Genomic DNA, 6,999 nt, shown 5'->3' with positions numbered 1-6,999 from the left:
ATTTAGTTGTAGGGGGTAGTTTTGATTAATGGTAATCTGCTAGTAGTTGATCAGTTTGTCTGTTATGGGGCAGCCCCCTAGTTTTGGTTTCTTTTAATTCAAAAACATACATTTGGAATTTATAAAATTTGTTAGCCTATCTAAACCATGTTTAAAACATATCACTTAATGTTGAATGTTGAATGATGGTTTGTAACTTCATAGACTCTACCTTTTAATTAATCCATAATAAATAAATATAAATTAAGTATGTTACATGTTAGATTAAGATGATTGTCCCAACTCCTAAGTGATTTTATATCTTTTTCTTTGAAGAATAAGATGTGTATAAGTATGCATTCCTCTTACATCATAAATTATCACTCAATCTAGAATAGTTCTAGTTTGCAAATTCATTGTAAATTATTTGCTATAACGTAATTGTTCAACCCCATGCCTTATACCATGTATTGAATTCTATAAACATTTTTTTTTTTAAAAATCTATTCCACACTTCTGTACAGTATACTTGAAATTGTGCCCAAAATAACATGTGAAATACTTTTTGAAATTTGGGTTCTTATATAAGCATGTTTCATACTTGTAAAATCACTAAAACAAAGAAAAAATTGAAGTTATATTTATGGTCATGGAGGTGACATGTGAACAAAAGACTTGTTTAATCCCAAAGTTTTTTTTTTATGAAAGTTCTCTAATATACAGTGCATCATTTGAATTATTCTAAGAAATAATGATATTGCTTTGTTTTGTGCATTTATCTATTGATTGAGTGAACAACTCTCTAGATGAAGTTATGTTGATGTGTAGAATCAATGTGAGATAGACAAGTACAAACAAAGAGAGATAACTCAAACATTAAGAATAATTTGTATTTATCTACACATCTTGCATAGAGTAAGAGAGAGATAAAGGTAACTACAATAGTGAACACATTTTATCTATTCATCCTATACATTTTGTGTGATGCATCTACTTGCTAAGTTGTGTTATAAATATGTATATATAAACTACATGCCATAAAATTTGAGAATCATTAGCAAAGTTCAACTCGCTATTTTGAAAGTTGAACCATTTCCTATGGATCATCATATCCCAATGATTGGTCAATGTTGAGATATTTCTTAGTGAATGTAGGATTTGTTTGTGGTTGACTTGATATAACACAAGCCTTGGGGAGGTCACATGGGTTACAATGGAAACATTAGTTGATATCCTAAATGTAAGTTACTCCAAGGAATATTGTAATTATGTACAGTGTGAGTTTGCCTTTATGGAGTGGTCTATAGGTTTATTGGGCCTTATTGAAACTATTGTAGAAATGGCAGAAGGTTTGGATAAAGTATAGTTACTACAAAGTCTTATCTTATGTGTCCATTGATACATGACATTGTTGGAATGAGCATGTCATCTACATAAGATGGATGGATGATTGTGACATGTGATAAATTTCTATAAGGTGCTATTGTGTACCATAAACCATAGAATTATTATGGTAATTATTTCAAGCCATGACAATTGTCTCATAACATTGTAGAAATCATTGTTGGTAGATCCTCTTAGGTTAGTCAACCATCTTTCTAAGGAGTGGTTTCAATTGGATTATGTCTACAAAGTATGTGTGGAACCTTGGATTGTAACTATTTCTTGATATAGAATTTGGCTTATTGTGGGAATTAACCTACTCTAACTAATAAATATGTAAATTTATGTTGGTCTAATTTTTTTGTTAGCTATTTTTGTATATAATTGGTTATTAATTAGTAATCAATTATATTTAAATATTATCTACAAATTAGTATTTTTTTATTATTCTTTCTTTCCTTTTCTTTAAAATTATACTAACACTTTCTTCTTTTTCTTATTGTGCCCTTCTTAATCATTTTATCATTTTTTCTACTTCAATTTCTTTATCTATTCATTTTCCATCATTTTTTGTATTTAAAAATTTAAGTTTTTTTCACTTCTCTCTTTTCACACACAACCTTTATAGTACTTATATATATATTCCTTTTTTTATATACTACTCTCCTTGATGATGAATCACTAAGAGTGTATTGAAACATTTAATGAAAAGTATGCACAAAGTTAGTCCCAAAGTCTACAAACTACATTTGATGTACTATGGAAAACTAACATCATCTATTGATTTATCTTTATTTCTCTAGGTCATATGTCAGTTAAAAGTGAAGAAAATAAGCTCTGCATAGTTGTATGACTTAATCTTTATAGTTGACATGGTATGTGTTGAGCATGAAACCTCTTCGTGAATTTGGTTAATCTCATTGCCCATTATTATAAATTTAGTACAATGATTGACACTATCCATCCACTTGTCACTATGTGTGTATGTATGCATATATGAATGGATTTCAAGGGACTATATTATAGAACTCAATTAGAAACTATCTCCTCTTTCAAATGATGAATATTATATGAGGAATTTGAATGAAGAGTAACACATATACCTTGGGGTGTTAAAAGTTAAGTCATGCCAACTTGTAAAGGAGAAGATGAGGCATGATTAGAAAATTCCATCATTTTTCATTTATTTCTAGTTTTCATGCTACTATAATTGATAAATAAATGATTACACTAGCTTCCCTCACACCTACATTTATACAATGGAATAATCACTATGTTCATGTGTTCCTCACTACAATGATTTTTTTCAACTCACATAAGCAAAGTCTTTTGAGCATGATCTCAATGTTAGAGTAATTTTTGTTTTTACACTTGCCACATCATTTACTTATCTTGAAAGGTGTGCTCTTGTCTAAGGGTGATGGGTGACACATAGATATATGTTACTCCCATCCCCTTAACTTCAACCAACACATTGTTGGACTAGATGAATGAACATGATGGACAACCTTTGACCACCCCTTAGATAAGTAGTGACCTACCGACCCCCTTAGGGCTATTGTATTACTTGGGGACTTGATGTTTCTTTGACAAAAATAGGCCTAGACATGCATGTGGATCATAGAAGGGCATTGATGTAGGTTTAGACCAATTGTTCAATTCCTTGTTGTAGGACCGTGACAACTACACATAAATTGATAATAAATTAAATATCTAAGATAGTGTTCATTTGACATAGGAGCATCCTAGGTGTAAGAGAAATATTGCATGATCACCCAAAAATATTTTTTAGTTTATCCTTTTAATAAGGGTTATCTCAATGTAGAGTTGTTATTTGTGGAAGTTTACTAGTTATAGTCAATTGGTTGTTAGAGCTCATAATATTTTTTATTTCTTCCCTAGAGGCTCACTTTGGATATATCAACCTGCTAATAAGATTTCATTGCAAGATCAAGTCTACTTTTAAAGATATTTAAAATCTTTAGTATTGTCAACAAGGTATAAAAACTTTGAACTCGGTTTTGAAGGCTTTAGAGGCTTTGAAAAAGGGTCAAACCTTGACTAAATGGAGCTTGTACAAGTCAAGTGTTGTAGAAAAGTTCATGTCATTTTAAAAATGTATTCATAATAGTCAATCAAAGTAAGTAACAATGAGTTATGGTCTCCAAAAGTTGTGCCACTTGAAATAGAAAAAAAAATGGAATTCTTTCAAAATTCCTTTTGAGTTCCAAAAGTTGTTGGAGCCCAGTCTAATGTAATAAAATATAAATAATAATAGTTTAGGGTTAGTTGACATCAAAATTTAGGATTAAAATTTCTAGAATATTCTTGGGTTGTGGAAAATTGCCTATATAATGAAGGCTCATAGGGTTGTCTAGGATAGTTTTGGGGATGTAGATGGTGACTCTAAATTACATAATATTGTAAGGAAAATGCCCTAGTGGCTTTGCATGCCATGCTTTTGAATATTGTACAATTCCATTTTTGTGGATATAATAAGAAGTCAATTTCCCATTCTTGTGATTTGTTATTATTTCTCTATTTTGTTGTATGTGTTTGTATTAATAAAGGGAAGTACCCTTCATCATCATCCTTGAAGGCTTCCATGATTTGATCCCATGTTGAATTACATTGTTCTCTTATATGGTCACTCCCAAAGCACGTGTGCTAGCCACCACTCTGTGAAAATCAAAAAACTTGTAGAAGTGTTATATTGATTTTCTTTTCAAAAATAGGATTCTAATTGATATAGCTATTTATCTACTACATCTACACAAGTCTCATCTAATAAAGTCAATAATTTTTCATTTTAATAGATCATGCAAGCTGAGCATGTGCCACTTTGATACTCATAATCTAAAGCCTAGATTTAAACACACTAGCTACAACTTTTTTGATGAGGATTTAGATGAAGCTATATATCTGTAGAAGTTTCCCAAGAAATGAAAAGTGCAATAAGAGAAATATATAGAGCTAAAATAGTAAATGTAATTTTACTTATCTGTTCATCTTATACATACATTCCTCTTGAAAAAGATTCACCATTTCTATTTTATCATCTATTTTCCATCTACATGTCTTCTTTCTATGCTATTTTAAATAGATATGTATACATCAGTTACATGTCAAAATGTTGAGATTAATTGAAATATTTGAATTGATTATTATGGAAGTTGTACCATTTCTGCTTGTGACTCATCAAGTCAGTCTTAAATATTTTGTTGATAAGTTGGTAACATGCTAATAGGTACGTTGGCATAGCATGAGCTTCAAGGGCACCCATGAGGCCATCATAATGTCTATAGTGTCAATAGAAACCATAAAAAATTGGTAAAAATATGACTATTGTTATATTTCTTTTACTAAATATTCTATACCACTATTTTAAAGTACAGATTACTAAATCATCCTTAGATTAACATATACCTTTAAAACAAGCATCTTGAAATAATATAAACCATTGGAAAATATTACCATAACAGTTCAAAATTATAAGAATGGTCTTGGAGGTACCGCGGAGACCATTATTGTTAGATCCTCTACATTCTCGTATTTTCACCCTTTCCTTAGATGCCAACACATTAGTTTCCTAAGGTACTAGCTAAATTGCATTTGAGATAGTGCTATGAGACATTACCAATAGGAAGAGCTTATATTGCCGGCACATTATGGTCAACTTTTTGGCTCTTTAGCTGGGGGCAGGTCAAGCTTAAAGTTGGCTTTGTAGTTCAAATCTGAATGCAGGCATTGGGGTTCATCATCTGTCCTTCTAGTGCCCCCACCAACAATCTCTTAGTCATGCCTCTTGGAATTATTTGGCTTGTAGTTCTTATCCCTAGGAACCCTCATGCTTGTCATGTCAGTCATTACAATCTTTTTGCTATTAGTAATATATCCTTATGAGTAATTACACATTGGTACTACCTTTATTACAGTCTATTTTCTACAGTAATACATCTCTATGAGTTAATTCCACATTGGCGCTACCCTCCTTTCTATCACTTATATAAGGGATTTTAATTCTAAGTCATAGGCAGAGGCTATGCAGTCACGGATTTTGTTAGTCTTATAAAAGTCACTTAGTTTTATGTAAGTCATAAGCAAGTGCAAGTCATAGGCAGCCGTAAGTGCAAATCACAGGCAGCAGTTATGCAATCACAGATTTCGTTGAAATTACAAAAGAGATACTTTGATTTTTTTCATAGGCAGCCATAAGTGCAAGTCATTGACAGCAGGTATGCAACCACAGATTCCATTGATCTTACAAAAGAGATACTTTGATTTTTTTCATAGGCAGCCATAAGTGCAAGTCATAGACAATCATTATACAACCACAGATTTCGTTGATCTTACAAAAAAGACAATTTGATTTTTTTCTTAAAAATTATAATAAATTATAACCAAAAAAAAATGGAATTGGTGACTAGGTAACCACTACCCAAGTCATAGGCCAATTGAGAAAGTAGATATCCAAAGGTCAAAAAGTGTGATATATATTAGCCATACCCAATTCATGATGAAGCATGTGCTCCATGCTTACACCATAGAGAAAGCTGTAAGTGGAAATCCGGCAGATCTTGATGGCCCAATGGTTGGAGTTTTCATGTAGTGGGGAAGTACAGACACGAGTTCTTACAATATATATTTCTTTTGTTAGTAGTTCATTCCCTGGTTATAAAGGACATTTTAGTGTCACAGTTGAGCAGTAGCAGTTATAGTGGAGCGGTACAAGCTTATTTTTTTGTCATTTATTTGAAGACCTTCCTACAAATGATTTGCAGTTTCACACGGTACGAGCCACTAAAACTAAAATATTAAATGCCTAAACTACGCATATTCGTTCTATTTCCCAAGGGTTTGATAGGCATGATATCATCCAATTCTGGTTTTAGAATATGAGAAATGATACCTGATTTTTACAGATTTTACAGCCAAGGAAGCTTAGGAATAGCATATGTCATCGTTGTTGATCTTAGAATAAAGAGGTTTATTTGAGTGTGTCTAATATTTTTAAGGGTAAATACTATTGATATTATAAATTGATAATTCTTTATTTTATAAGATTCGTTAATTTGGAAAAATAAGTCAATTTTGATTATTTAATACTGTTAGCTTAGGAATCATGGTTTAGCGTGTGACTTATTTTACCATCAACATGTCAAAGAGATCGAAAATAGAAAAGTGAATAAGTTGCAGACATACAATCCGAACAAGAAGAAAAGAAATAAAGAAGAGAAAATCACCCACTCCAAAAGCTCAAACTAGTGAAAATTGAATCTTAATGAACTAAAATCAAGCATCAGAACATGATAACATCATATATGTTTCTTCTTTCTAATTGCAATAAACCAATGCTAACTTATAATATAATAATTATATGTTTGTTTGTACTGGATTGTAGTACAGACCACCATGGTAAAAGCTTCTTCTGGTATAAAGAGAGGACAAGCGTAGAAAAGGGTTATGGAAGTAGAAAATGGATGAGGTGCACGGATGGGTGGCCCATTCTTCAATGGCTTGGTCGGTTCTCACAAATCTACACAAAAGGTAAAAAGAAAATTCGACAATAGACTGTATATCATACCTGTATCTTAATTTACCATTAATGTTAATGTAATGGTTTGTCTCTGTTGTGTT

General features: G+C 31.5%; 1 long non-coding RNA gene across 3 annotated transcripts; it reads left to right on the top strand.

Annotated features, from left to right (window-relative positions):
• Positions 1-5,413: 5,413 nt before the first annotated feature.
• LOC149580420 (uncharacterized) lies at positions 5,414-6,999 on the top strand. 3 transcript variants are annotated; one of them, XR_016359941.1, is made up of 2 exons: positions 5,414-5,597; positions 6,769-6,999. It is a non-coding gene; the product is annotated as an uncharacterized LOC149580420 (long non-coding RNA). The 3 variants fall into 3 exon arrangements; XR_016359942.1 differs by having other exon boundaries at positions 6,764-6,999; XR_016359943.1 differs by lacking the exon at positions 5,414-5,597 and adding an exon at positions 5,765-6,152.

The sequence above is a fragment of the Cupressus sempervirens genome, chromosome 1 (genome assembly GCF_028749045.1).
Source record: "Cupressus sempervirens isolate cs-2001-9-10 chromosome 1, ASM2874904v1, whole genome shotgun sequence".
Taxonomy (NCBI): Eukaryota; Viridiplantae; Streptophyta; class Pinopsida; order Cupressales; family Cupressaceae; genus Cupressus; species Cupressus sempervirens.
This window is presented reverse-complemented; position numbering and strand designations above follow the sequence as displayed.